Source organism: Pagrus pagrus (assembly GCF_965226575.1).
Source record: "Pagrus pagrus genome assembly, chromosome: 18".
NCBI classification, from domain to species: Eukaryota; Metazoa; Chordata; class Actinopteri; order Spariformes; family Sparidae; genus Pagrus; species Pagrus pagrus.
This window is the reverse complement of record NC_140202.1, coordinates 17,828,261-17,842,675: the sequence shown is the minus strand read 5'-3', so window position 1 is coordinate 17,842,675 and position 14,415 is coordinate 17,828,261. Positions and strand designations below refer to the sequence as shown.

Genomic DNA, 14,415 nt, shown 5'->3' with positions numbered 1-14,415 from the left:
CACCTAAGCTCAACCAATATCTGTAACAAAACACACAACCCAAAAAAAATTAAAGAGAACACAGAAAACAGCTTTAACAAAGCCCTGGCTGACTCCACTGTATGACTTCCACTTCCTCAAATCTGGATAGGAAGTCCCCTACTTGACCTTTCTGCTAACCTCTGCACACCCACTGCCGTTGTTACGAGAATCAGGGCACAGAAACTGTTGACCGGCAAAAGTGTATGCTACCAGAGTGCAGTTATCTTGAGATGACCTCTACATGAAAAATTCTATGAGGCTTTGTTGTAAGAGGGTTAAGACGGTGAACTGACCACAGAGGAGGGTGAAGAAAGAAAGGTAGATCTAGAAACAGAAAAAAACAGGGTCCTGAAGGCAATGTCTGCATTATAAACACTTTTATTAAAATCTAGTTTTAAGGCATTTGTTAATTTTGCTTGCAGCCTATGATAGATTTTTTGCAGAGTTGTCAAAGTTGACCTCTGACCTTTTGCATATAAAATATGATAATATCACAATTTTATCCTATTAGACAAGTGTGTAAAATGTTGTCATAATCATCATATATTGAGTAAAGGCAAAAACTGTGTTTTGTGAGGTCATAGTGACCTTGACCTTTGAACACCAACATCTAATCAGTTCATCCTTGAGTCCAAGAGGACATTCGTGCTAAATTTGAGAAAAATTCCCTCAAGGCGTTCTTGAGATGTCACATTCACAAGAATGGGACGGACAACCCAAAACATAATGGCTCAAACCACGGCTATTACCGGCATGGAGGCATACCAAAAAACACTGCAGAAGCAAGTGTTAAAACTGCAGCAACCGTTAATTTCTTTGCCTGTAGGAGGCAACATCCAGACATTTACACCTGCAGGTCGAAACTGGTTCTGCCATAACTTTCCTTTGCTGTAAGTGGCGTGGCGTAGGAAAATGTGGAAATTGTGGAAAATCTAACTCACCTGCTAAACTAGAATAAGTAAACGCGTAAGTGTTTTATATCTAAAAAGAGAAAACGAGGATTGACGCACATGAGATTCAATGGGAGAGACAGACAGTGATGCATGCAAGAGGACGGGAAGGAGAAAGAAAGCCAGAGGGGCTTCAGTTTAGCTGAGATCAGGACCACCAAACGGACTTGGAAGTAAAACTTTGTTGAAGAGGTCCATCAGCTCTGCTTGCTCTCTCTCTCTCACACACACACACACACACACACACACGCACACACACACACACACACACACACCAAGGTTACAATCATACACCATATCATTAGGGCTTTAGCCACTCTCTTCCTGCCTGCCTGTTGCCTTCAGTACATTCTGTTCTCTCCATGAAAGAGAGAAGGAAGGAAAGAAAAAAAATCCCCTCTCTATTGCACTTGACGTTAGGTTGGAACTTATGGGTTTGAAGCTCTTCTGCCTCATAAACGGTAGTTAATAAAGGGCCCGCGGCCAATCAAAATGCCCCAACCACATCTTCATGTAGGCAGTTATAGCCAGTTTGCGTGTGTGAATGTGTGACAAATAGTTTGTGTGTGTGTGTGGAGGGACGACTGCAGTGGATGGATGTTGGCGCAGCACTGGAAGCCACAAGATGGTGGAGACCTGATGCTTGGCCTGCATTTTTCCGTTTTTCCAAGAAAAAGAAAACCGGCATCCCATAATGTTCGGTTTGTCGTTTCCTGTGCTGTCATGTTACTTTTTTCTCCATTTTTTTTCACCCTTTTAGCTTTGCGTCGCTCCTGGAAAAATGGTAAAGAAATAATAGGCAGCGTTGCATTTCAGCCGAAAAATGGATATGGAACTGGAGGTCATGCAGCTGGATCATAAGGGATGGGGATACCTCTTCTTGGATTTTCCCTTAAGATCCAGGGGGGAATGACAACTTGCAGTATTGGTATTGAAGTGTGTTGACATAGTGGCTAAAACAAAATGTTGTCTCTGGTATAAAAGTAGATATGTTTATGGGAGAGGACATGCAAGTTGACCGCACTACCACTGTAACGGCAAAGCAGATGCTATCTGCTTGTCACAGCATCAATTACTCAACCTAAAGTTATTCCATACTGACATTGTTTGTCTGTTTCTTCTTCTTTTCTTCTCTTCCAACAGGAATTTCTCCCCTGAGTGAAAGCAAAATATGAATCGAATTGTGACTCCATTACTCTTGGCTGCCAGTGACTGGAAATGCTCAGCATGGACACTACCACTCATGAGGTTTTATTTCCTGTCATTTGTTAACAGTTTAAACTAATTTTACAATTTAAGAGGAACAAGTTGCTATTTCTGGTTTGAACACTCGACAGGGAGTCACAAAACCAAAATAAGAGGGCGCGAAAGAACAAAAGAGGAAAATAAAGACAGTGGTGTCGGAACAAGTCAATTGTTGGGCAAGAAAACAGACCAATTAACCCCCTGGTTTACCCAGTGAGGACAACTCTGGCATTTAGTTAAGGCTCATTTATGCCCGCTATATGTACAAAAATAGATCTTCAAACGATGAACCCATAACTGCACACATACTTCCATGCATCCTTTACATTAGCATGCATGTTAAGCAATACATCCAGTAGGGGGCAGTTCAGAGTCAAGAGTATCTGACAATAACCAAAAGCGGAGGTAGCACTGTAGACGGCAGAGAGAAACTGACAAAGAACATTATTTTTAAACACTTTCAGATGTCCGCCATTCGTCGTGTCTTATGGTCATCTTGGTTGAACTACTGGCTACACTGCCCCCCTGAATTTCTGGTGGTAATGCTCTGTGTCGCATTTGTAAGCATTCAGAAAAAAAGCACCAAATTAAAACGGAGTATGGATAGAGAGCTTCGTCCGCATCCGTACGCATGTTTAACATTGAGCATTAATGAGCCTTTAGACTGTCAATCTAAATATATGTGACAGATAAAAAAAATAGAGCTGAAAGAATTAATCAATGAATAGATTGACAGTTAACAAGAGTCCCTAGGATGTCCTAACAGATATGGTAATAACTCTAACTTGCATAGATGAAAGAAATTGTCCACAAGCAGTCGGGTACAGGTGCGAGATAAACAACAAAAGAATTTGTTCTGTGAGCTAAATCTCAATCGCACTGCTCTTCTGTATTCCCCAAAGTAAAGTGAGACAACGTCAAACTTGACACACCTTTAAGCCAGCGGGGTCAAAGGTGACGTTTAGAGTGAAGGTTATCCCCATGGCCAACATTTATTCATTCACAACATGGCCAGATTTAGTATGAAAGCTTGGCTGGAAGGTAACAGTCCTCTCTCCGGTCTTATCCCAGTAACCCAGAGCCTTTTCTAGGTCTCTCCTCCCCTCCTCCTCCCCAAGAGTCTTGTTGCCGGGGCTTAAAACCAGCACCCTGCTTAAACAAGGGGGCATGTTAAGAAGATGAGAGAGAGGGAAATATGGGAAGTGTCAGGCAATGTTGGAAGAGGATGTAGGACAGTCATAGCAGAGGACGTACAGCGTCTGATCGGTATGATGGTTCTTCACGTACACTTCATTTCTGGCTTCTCTGTTTATGACCTAATTGCAGATGTAACTTTAAAGAATCAAACCCAAAGCCCTCGGAGCGTTCCGGCTCAGCTTGGTGGCATAACAGTAAAGTAGAGCATGTTCTTGATCAGATCTCAGCACTACACACAGGATTACATGCCACAGTCAAGGTTGCAGGGGAAGGATATTGGATGCTTTATTTAAAACAGCAGCACCCGAAAATACTACCAGTCAGTTGCTAGCTGGTCCTCAGGCAGATCTGCAGCCAAAGAGATCTAGATCAACTTCGATGTAATCAGTTCTGAGAGAAACACAGAACATCACAGGGCAGGCAGGGAGGGATTGGATGTGGATGGATGCTCACCAAAAGAGGTTGGAGGTTGCACTTGGTACATTTCAGTGCTACTCTGAACATCCTCCCACTACCGCTCTTGTTGAATGTTCACCCAGATGGCACAAAAAACAGTAATGTGTAATGTAAAGTTACTGGCATGACAGCTGATGCTACAGATAAGGGGTCTTCATGGGTTCCTATTGGTCCAGTTGTATTGCTGTAATACTGTGTACTGTCTGAATTGATTATTTATATTAGGCAAATACTGAAAAATGTCCTAGTTTCTCAAAATCCCTCAAAGTTGTGTCAGTTTCAGTTTAAACATGCTATTAAACATGATGTTGACTATCGATTTATCTTAAGGTAATGTATGTATGTGTCGAAGTTAGAAATTCCAGTATTGTCACAACACTAATATGGCTAATACACAAGTGGATCCAACAGGACCACTTACAAGAGAAAAATACATCTGCAGTCCAAACCTTCTGACCCTTGAAAACCTTTTGACCCTGGACGAGCTGTACTACAGATGTATGGGAGGTGCTGTCATCAATCTCTTCCTCCTACTTTCTTGAAACTAATCTACTGCTCTCTAGCAGTGTTTCCATAGGCTGCCATAATCAGTCAAACTGACACAGAATCGCACAATGCGTCATAGTTTGATTTTCCATTTAAATTTTTTACATTTTTGGAGAAGGTAAAGTTTCCAAAGAGGTAATCACTGCATCGATGACAACATTAACAGCATGCTGTATTTTTCGAGACAATGTAACTCACCATCAAATTCAAACATATCAGCCCAAACATTACTCAGACTATGACCAAAATGTCCACTCGCTAACTTTCCTATAATTTATACACTTTATTAAAATGACACGTATTTAAATGCATGCAATGCTTTCTAAATATGTGCACTAGTTTTGCTTTTCATTCATGTAAACACACAGAGTTGCGTCCCGTGTGACCTGCCTTCATGTTTCCATGAAATATTACCCAATTTCACTCCAGCATGTCCTCAGCCAGCTGCCCTCTGTGTTAGGGGTCAGAGGTTGCCGATGCTGTAAGCATGCAAAACACTCCCTACATGACACAGGGGCAAACAGGAGCGAGGTCCTGATTAGGGGAGCAGATTGTGTTGTTTTGTACAGCTGCTAAGCCAAACAGAACTGAGCTGAACTGCATCAGTGCGATGCAATGTGGGGAAGAGAATGGCGTTTTGTTGCTAAATACTGTGTTTGTTGTACAGATAACAGAAAACACATGGACACTTCAAATATGGGAGAGATTGTTAAATGTTAATGATCAGCACGTAAAAAATGTAACAAATTAGGTACTGAGAGACTGCACACAGAGTGCGATAAGACCGAGTGAAATAAATGCAATAAATCTGTCACGCTTTCTGAGTTATGAACAAAAGTCATGTGTCCATAAAAGCCACATGCAAGCGTAAAATCTTATTAAAGCAGCTGCAATGAAAATAAAATGTTCACATTTAGAATTAACACTTCTGTACACACACAAAACATAAATAATGAATAAGTCAATAAAGTCAGACTGTAAGAATTTCAGACTTTAAGGATCAGTAAACTTTATTGACATATGCACAGTTTATGTGCAGGAGTGATTTGTTATCTTGTGGACTGAAACCACAGAAAGTCCCAGTTATGGAGTGACAGACAGGAAGACTCCAGCAGGAGATGTAACTGTCCTACCACACTTAACACATTAATATGAGCTGTGATTAGATTAGATGGGATGATCACAGAAGAGCAAGAACTAGAAGGAAAAGGGCTTTTAACAACAAACTCAATGTCTACAGCGGAAAAGAGAGTAATACAATCCAGAATAGAAGCCAATTTATTGAAAATCTATTTAAACAAATGTTGCAAGAGCTAACTTGCAAGCAGTTTTTGGATGTACTCCAAATTTGATAACTTATGTAAACATAAGCAAACTAAACAGCCAAAATCGTTAATAATAAAAGTTATATAGTGAACTTTTTACGTGACTGATACTAGATATATGGTATATGATATGAAAATATGAAAAACAAATAAAGTAAGTAACAAAATAGAGCGAGAAGTAGAATGATCGCACACTGGATTTAGCTCCCAAAATGATATTTGACTGAAGAAGCCCATGCTTTGACTCAACCGGGCAAAAAACTGCTACTTGGCTTGAATATACTGTAGGATGGAAAGTATACAAAACTACATTTCTACTTAATTAACTAACAAAAATACTGTCTGGCTGGTAAATAAACCCAGTGTGCCCACACAGAGACCAATATCAGCTTTCTGTAGAAATATCTGTATCAGTTGGTTGAGAGTTAAAAAAGAAACTCCACCTGCTGAGGAAGATCTGGTGATGAATACCAAGTTCAAAAGCATTTTGAAAAACTTTAACTGAAGAGAAACTCTTTGACCTCCCATTAACGCAGCATTTTCTGCCAGGCCAACACTAGCTACCTATTTAAAGCAAAGTTTAACAGCTGTTCCAGCGCTCTCAGGTATCAGCAGACGTCAGCAAAAACTTTATGCGACTGAATGAGTACACGCAGATATTTGCAGTTGTGTGCAATGATGAACTGTTAGGGAAGGAATGTGTGTGTGTCACCATTTCACACTGATAAGAGAGAAAACATCACAACATGATGACACTTGTTCGAGACAACACTGGGTATCTCTCACAGTCTGTGTGAATAAGTATGAGTCAGGCAGAACAAGGGCGAGGTAGACAGACAAAGGTTAAGAGACAATTTAAGATAACAAGGGAAAATGGCAGATAGTTGCCTCATACTCATTTGTTTGTCTCTTTGACAGTTGGCAGGGTATGGCAAAATCCCAAGAAACTTCAATTAAATCTGGCAAAACAGTGATTTGTTTTTGATAAGATTTAGTTCCAGGATTTCTTAACATTAAAATATTGGCAAAAATAACAAAAGAAAATGACACACAATGATCACAAATTATGAGAATGGTGCAGCTTTAGCAAAGATACACGCTGAGTGCACAACTTGAAACTGTAAAACCTGACTTTAGACTCACTCTGTTAAACAAACATTTATAAAACGCAACACTTCATTTACAGTCAGAAGATAACAGAGCTGCACACTGTGCCTGGAGAATATCACTGGCAGAGAGCTTCTGCAGAAACACTGAAAATGTGAGAAATGTAACTACACACCAGGTGCCACAGAGCGCACAAATGCATTAACAGGCTTATCAGAGGAGTGAGGTGAGATTTATGGTTAAAACGCTACCGCACATCCGTTCCTCACATACACATCCCAGATGGACTGGGTTAAAGAATGTAAAGGGCCAAAACAAGCAAAGGTCTGTGTCAAAAAGGCCCATAACACAGCATAGAAACCATGTAGTGAACTCTATGTGGTCAGTGCAGGCCTCCAGACTCACTTCTTTCACCACCGTCCCGAAAAACAATTGAGTGTAGCCTAAACCGTCCCGTCCCAAAACCAAAATGTTGTTTCTTCTATTAGTATCACCTATAGATGTAAGTTAAAAGTATCAGAACGCACAGCACTTATACCGCAAAACTGCACTGAAGTGAGGCACTTCACAATATTTACTCACTGTAAACTTGTTAATTATTAATGTTGTTAGCTCTGTTAGCTTCGTTCGCTGGTAGCTCCCTTAGCAGAACACACCACTGGACTCTGCTGCCTACCAGCTGCTAACAGCTACCAGCTAACTAACTCTCCTCCTGCTGATATTAATAAAGATTTGTACCATTTTGAATGCAACGTTATCAGGGAAAAAAACACATCTCTGTCGTTCCCTGAACAACAGGGTGGCCTTGGTTGATGATGGTGATTTCAATGTTATGATGATGGTGTATTTGCTTTTGACAATTTATTCTCACAATCAAAGATACTACTCAAGCATGAAATTGAAGTGGAAGGTCAGAAATGATGTGTTTTGTCATTTTCTCCAATAAAGGTCAAGAACTGTTCACTCTTTTCCTTCTTCACCTCCTCTATTTTCTCTCCCATTTATCATCAGTCACTGTCATCCCCCTTTCATGTCACCTCTACCTTTAAATATCACCCCAACCCCCATTCCTGCTGCTGCATTCCCCCTGTTTCCTTCCCTTGCCCTTCATCCTCATTCCCCTGCCTCCCTGCTGCATTTATGTGTCCTTCCCACTGTCCCCTAAGAGAGGAGGAGATGACAGCAGATCATCAACCTCTCCCGTGATGATGGACTGGGCGTTTTTAACCAGGCTGGATCCCCCTGATAGCTGACGACAACCGCCTACAAACACTGTGGATTCATAGACACATCAATAGCTCTTAACGTACAGCCCTTCAAACTTCTGCCTGGCTGCTTGACATCCTGCTCATTCACTGCTTTCCCATCCTAGCACAGAGCACGCACACACACACGCATACAAACACACACACACATGCACAGAGCTCGGTTGGCAGAGCTTGGCAGTGCTTCATCAGCCTGAGCCTTGGCATTAGCTGCCTGCTGCGGCTGAATGGAGACCTCAGTGGCTCTCTGATGAGGAAGAAACAGAACAGAGAGAGAAAGAGAGAGACGGGGGGCAGCAGAAAAACTTGGATGAGGTAAATGTGCAGAGCAAAATGCATGCAATAAAGTGGGGTGAGCAAAGAAAGATAGAGAGAGACGAGGAGGAGAGAGAGAGAGAGAGAGATGAGGGGAGTGACTCCACAGAATGCAGAGCAGGTAGCTGCCAGAGTGGATTACTGCAGCAGGAATGCAGCACTGGCTACAGGATGGAGGGAGGGAAGAGAGCAGGAGACGTAGCGGGAGGTGAAGTGATGAACGTGTACAACAGAAGAGAGACAGAGATAGCTGCTGAATCACACAGTTAGGACAGATTGTCCTATTACTGCAAGTAAACAAAGATGATGTCAAATTATGTAAAGACACGGACAAAACGACGGATACGCTGAGCTGCTTATCACATTTCACGTAAACATTAAAAAGGTGCTTACGTGTACTTTAAAATGTGAACACACACAACAGGGCATTTTGAATTTATAAATCAGCAGAGATTCTGGGATGAATGAATACCCCCTGAAATGACCTTGAGTGAGACATTGTTTGTCAGCACAACACAGCTGAACAGACAACAGACAATGCTCCCGTTTTAATTGTGCCATGAATGACACATATGATGTCTGTCAATTTAAAAGATAATTTTTCAACTCGAGTCAGTCGCAGCTTGTCATAAACCTGTAAGGTAAGTCTGTGAAACTCATTTCAACACTGAAACCCACGACCGACATCTTGTAAAGCCGGTCCTGCTCACACAACTATCTCTGCTGCAGCTGTCAATATGACCAGACCTTGTTTTGATGATAAAACTTTTCTGTGCCAAGGTGACAGCCATGTTGGTGAAGTATCTTGAGCAAGTCGATGTAGTTCACTGAGAGGTTTCGCACACAAAAATGATACTATACAAACAGTCAAACTGTTCCTTTTGGTAGGGCCGATGAGTCAGTGACATCCCTTGATAAAAGAACCAGACCTCAATACCAACAAGACGTGCCTTCAGTAGCAGGATGCTGACGAGAGAAGCTCCTTTTCCTGTCTTACGATAGCTTTTCATGGTCTCTGTGAGTTCTGGACTATTTAGGATGAATTCAGCTCAAGCAGGATGTGAACCAGCATCCGCAATAATAAACGCATGTAAACGCGGCTCAGTGAAGACGCACAGAACACGCCTTGGCCACATATTGACCTTAAACTGTTGTGTGAGCAGACAGCAGTAGACACGGTGAGACAGTGACACATGTCCTGTCTCTGCTGACTAACTTGGCCTGATAGCACACACATACACACAGCAGCTGCTCGTCCCGGAGCGCTGTGTGAATGTTTACACGTACGAGTGTACTGACCCATATGTTGCAGAATATATACAGTACAGTATATACGTATGTGTGCCACTCCTGTGTGACTTCAGGCAACAGGGAAGGAAGTGCGGCGCCGGCATTTGTGCCCAACAGGAAACAGACTCACAAAGAGCAGAGGAGGGGCGGAAGAGAGTGAGGAGAAGGAGGAGGAGGAGGAGGGAGAGAGGAAGGGAGGAAAAGGTGGGCAAAGCAGGAGGATGAGGAGGAGGAGAAGAAGAAGAGCGATGGAGGAAAATATTTGAAATTCAGAACATTATCAATACTGTGAATCGATCTTGTCTGACTGGGTGACATGATACAAGTAAGCACACACACTCGCACACAAATAGCTACACTGGGGTACCTCTTGGTTCAAGAAAGACACGTTTTTCTTTTAAAAAGGACAGTAGGAGATCATTCAGGATTTTTTTATTATTTTTTTCTGCAAATGAAATCAAAAGATCCAAATCACACAGGTGGATTGCAATTAGCTTAGCTTAGCATTATACAAAGTTGTTGTTACGCTGCCAGGCTAACCATTTCCCCCCTATTTCCAGCCTTTATGTTAAGCTAAGCTAATCATCTCTGGCTCCACCTCCATACCTTACCCACACATATGAAAGTGGTATCAGTTTTCTTTGCTTCCTCACTCTCGGAGGGAAATAAATTTGGTTAACTATTCCTTTAGGAAACATAAAATACCAAGTGTGTTGACTAAAGTAAATAGATTGCATAATGCATAACAAACACAAGATTAGGGTAATATGTAAAAATTTGAAAAATGTCTTTGACGGTTGGGGTTACTTTAATTAAGTTTGGCCAACCGCAAATATGTGCAGCAACAGGAAAGAAGAGAAATAAATCTACATTATTTCAACTGCACGAAGGCACAACTTACATTTTAGATGCATCCGTCTGTCTGTCGCACGTTAATCTCCTCTTCCCAAAGTCTCCATTCTGTGGTTGAAAACACACAAGCAAGGCATGAGGTTAGTAAAAGCCTCACTGGTCATCATAATATCAAGACACACACTAATGCCATCTTTCACCATTGTTATGCTTGGCAATTGGCAAGGCCTCGAGCCTGCGGCCGGGCTGACAATGCCCTCACTGTGGGGGGAGAACGTTCACAGTCAAGCTAACGGGCTAAGAATGAGCTAACTGCTCAGATATGAGATGCATTCGGAGGCTTTGCAATAGACTCATGCATGAGCAGACAAGCAGCGTTTGGCCACGACAACAGAAGGCCCTATTCAGTTCTCTGGGGAGGCACTGGTACACACACACAAACACACACGCACCATTATCATAATCATCATCATCTTAGAGGCTCTCATCTGCTTCAAAACATGTGCGTGGTCAAACACACACACACACACACACACGAACACACACACACAGAAAACAACCCAGACTTGGAGCATTCCACTACAGTAGCATTCCATATGTTTGGTTAAGCACAGAGAATCCAGATTTAAGACTGGAGTCTGGACTGAATTTAAAGGATGGGAGAGGAAAGCAGAGGGAGGGGGATAAATGAGGAGGAGGGGGGCTGGAGGAGAACGAGAACATTCCTGTGAACAGTAAGCAGCAACAGGACACCCTTGTACAGAAAAACATATATTAAAGAATGAACCACCAAGCTCATACTTTATGCCAAAAAGTCAAAGATGTGCTCAGAATGAAAGAAAGTTTTAACAACTTAGCCATCTGCTGACGATGAAGACCATAGAGGATGTTTAAAAGCCAAAGAACAAGCAAGTAAGTAGGCGGTTGAGGTTGAGCTGAAATTGTTTTGACACCTGTACATAAGGACTTTTACTGTACGAAGAAAGGGAGATGAGATTGGGGGAAAAAAGAGAAGAAAAACTGCCATATAAACATGTAGTGCTGCATCTAATGATTGTTTTCATTATCGATCGATCACCAACTTAATTGCCTCGAAAAATGTCTTGTCATTTAAAATCAAATTTCAATAGCTGAGCCAATAAGCATGCAGCATGCAAGTTGTCAACACGTTACTATAGATGCTCCCATCCAGGTGGTGTCTCCAAATTGATTGTTTTTTCAGTCCAAAACTCAAAGATCTTTAACTCGCCACCACAAAAGATCAAGATAATCTGCATATCCTCACATCTAAGGGTTGAAATCACTTGATTTGGGGCCTAAAAATTGTGTTAAAGATAAATGATCATCAAATCTGATTATCAACTACTTGTTTCAGCTCTAGAAGCATGAAATAATAAAGTTTATGTTTCATAGTCATCTGTAACTGTCTAGAAAAGGGGTTCTTTCATGACTGTGAGAGAGTAAAGGCAAGTGAAGTGCTCAGAGACACTTTGATCATGCGAGTAGCGACTGATGGACAGAAAGAATCGGTCTTTCAGGTGCTCCTGCCACTCTCAGCTCCTGTCTGTCAAACACCTTCTGTTTGATCCTACACATCTTTTCTTTACAGGAAGCAGACAGCCCGGCTTCTCTGCTCTCAGCTCCGTCATGTTAAATTCACGAAGGCAGCGGCGTGACACCAGCACACACATTTTGCTGAATCATCTGACATTCTCACGCTACACAACAGCGCTTCTACACTGCACTAAACCAAATGTGTGATTCTGGCAGCTGTTTTGCGTGCTGTGTGATTGATAAACCCTCAGTTTAATTAAAATATGTGACTTTATAAATGAGATTCAACACATTCTTAGCGATCCAGAAGACGCCAATTACCCTGGTGACCAGAGACCACATGTTTGTCTGTGTTTGTATGTTTTTCTGGTGTGTCTGTGTGTGTGTGTGTGTGTGTGTGTGTGTGTGTGTGTGTGTGTGTGTGTGTGCGTGTGTGTGTGTGTGTGTGTGTGTGTGTATGTGTGTGTGTAGGGGGGCTATTCATTCAGACAGTTATCCAACCCGTAACCAAACGAAACAGAAAACAGCTGTCTCCTTCTCATCCCTTGCTCCCACTCACGCACACAGCATGTCAGGTTGGGGAGGATTCATTACGTTACTCAGCAGAATAAGCTGAAAAAGTCTGAGGTGGCTCTTTGTCAAAGGTTTTTATCTGTCTCTGAGAAGACAGTCGTCAGCTCAGTTAACAATCCCCCCCCCCTCCCCAAAGCAAGTGTCATTTCCGGCACACGGCATCCACTTCACATACATTTAGGTGTCAGGAAGAGAACTTATGTACTTGTGCAGTAGTTAACTAATAATCTACAGATGGAGAGAGGCTGTGTCCTTGTCGCCAAGGGTTCGAATCCAATCTGAGGCCCTTTCCTGCATGCTTTGCATTGTACTGAATGAGGAAGCCTGCTGTTCCTGTACAATCTGTGTTAGTATGGAATGTGATAATCTGTCAGAACAAGTCTGCACCAAGATGCGCGTCTGCATATTTATCGATTTGGAGTATTTAGCGCTTCTTGTCCTTACTCGCAACAGAAGTCCAGTCAGTGTGCTAATATTACAAAGCAACAAGATATTCCTTACCAGAAACTACAAACTCTGATGTGTCAAACAGAGCGGGAAGTCCCGTCCCCCTTTGTCATGCTACATAAGCATTTTATTGTGTAATGATTACCTTTGAGCATGGCTATCACACACATACTGGGAGGCTGTTGATAAGTTATCAGGGTATGCTTTTAGGCTTACACTCTGCAAACACATATAGAGCATGTGAGGCCACACATGAGTCCACTTTGGCAAAGATACTTCAGCCTGACATTGATCTGACTGGTACCAACAGCATGAAAAAAATACTTCTAATTTCATGGGCAGGTACAGCCCAAAGATGAAAGTTAGGTCATAATCTAGTCACCCCCAAGCTGATGGACAGTCAGGTGAGGTTTCGTAGTCCATAAAACATTTCTGGACCTTCACAGCAAAACAGTGTTGCAGCTTTTTGCCGCTACTGATGTAGATAGGCTTACTTTATACAGTATAAAAACAACAGGAAAAAATAAATCCCAAATGGCTCCATACAGCTTGTCCAGCATAATCCAAGTCTCCAGAAGCCAATCCCAAATTGATTTGAATAGATGTTATTTACACCCTTTTAAAAGCCAAAAACTTCACTGTAGCTGCTAAGCGAAAAGCATTAGCGTGCACACCATCTGGAGTGGGGGCAAGAGCTCAACTGCTTGTCAAGTGTGTAAACAACATCTTATCAAATCAATTTGGGATCTCGGAGGCTCTGGAGACTTGGATGACGTTTTAAAACTCACCATCTACTTCAGTCGTTTAGGAGAATGCTGCAACATTGCTTTGCTGGGGCGCTTGGTTAATAATGACTGAATTTTCCTTTTTGGGTGAACTGTTCCTTTATGTTCATTTTAACATACATTTTGAGAAGTCGACCATATGAAGCAATATGGTAAACATCTCAAAATATCACATATAAATGGCACAGAAGATGATCTATTCACCAATGCTTTTAAGGAGGAGAAACTCTGTGTGTCTGAATGGCACATTCTGGATGCATTTAAATGCAGCGTGGAAAAGAGAGTGTCAAAAGAAAAAGGGGCAGAGGAACCATGTCGGGTAAAACAAGAGAGGAAACGAGGGAGAATGAAAGAAGGGGGAAGAGAGAGATCATGTTCAATTTCCTCCACTGGAGAACGTTTCAAGGCCTGAAACTCCATCCTGGGCTCCACCGGCCAGGCGGGCCTCGTTTGCATGGGAGCCCATTTCCTGTGTGTGATTAGCAGA

General features: G+C 42.1%; 1 protein-coding gene across 1 annotated transcript in view; it reads right to left on the bottom strand.

The window, feature by feature from the left end:
- luzp1 (leucine zipper protein 1) overlaps positions 1-14,415 on the bottom strand; it is a 51,278-nt gene that overhangs the window by 22,769 nt on the left and 14,094 nt on the right. Inside the window, exon 2 of the mRNA XM_084380482.1 lies at positions 10,619-10,677. The gene's annotated coding sequence lies outside the window, so the exon portion shown is untranslated. The remainder of the gene's footprint in view (positions 1-10,618; positions 10,678-14,415) is intronic.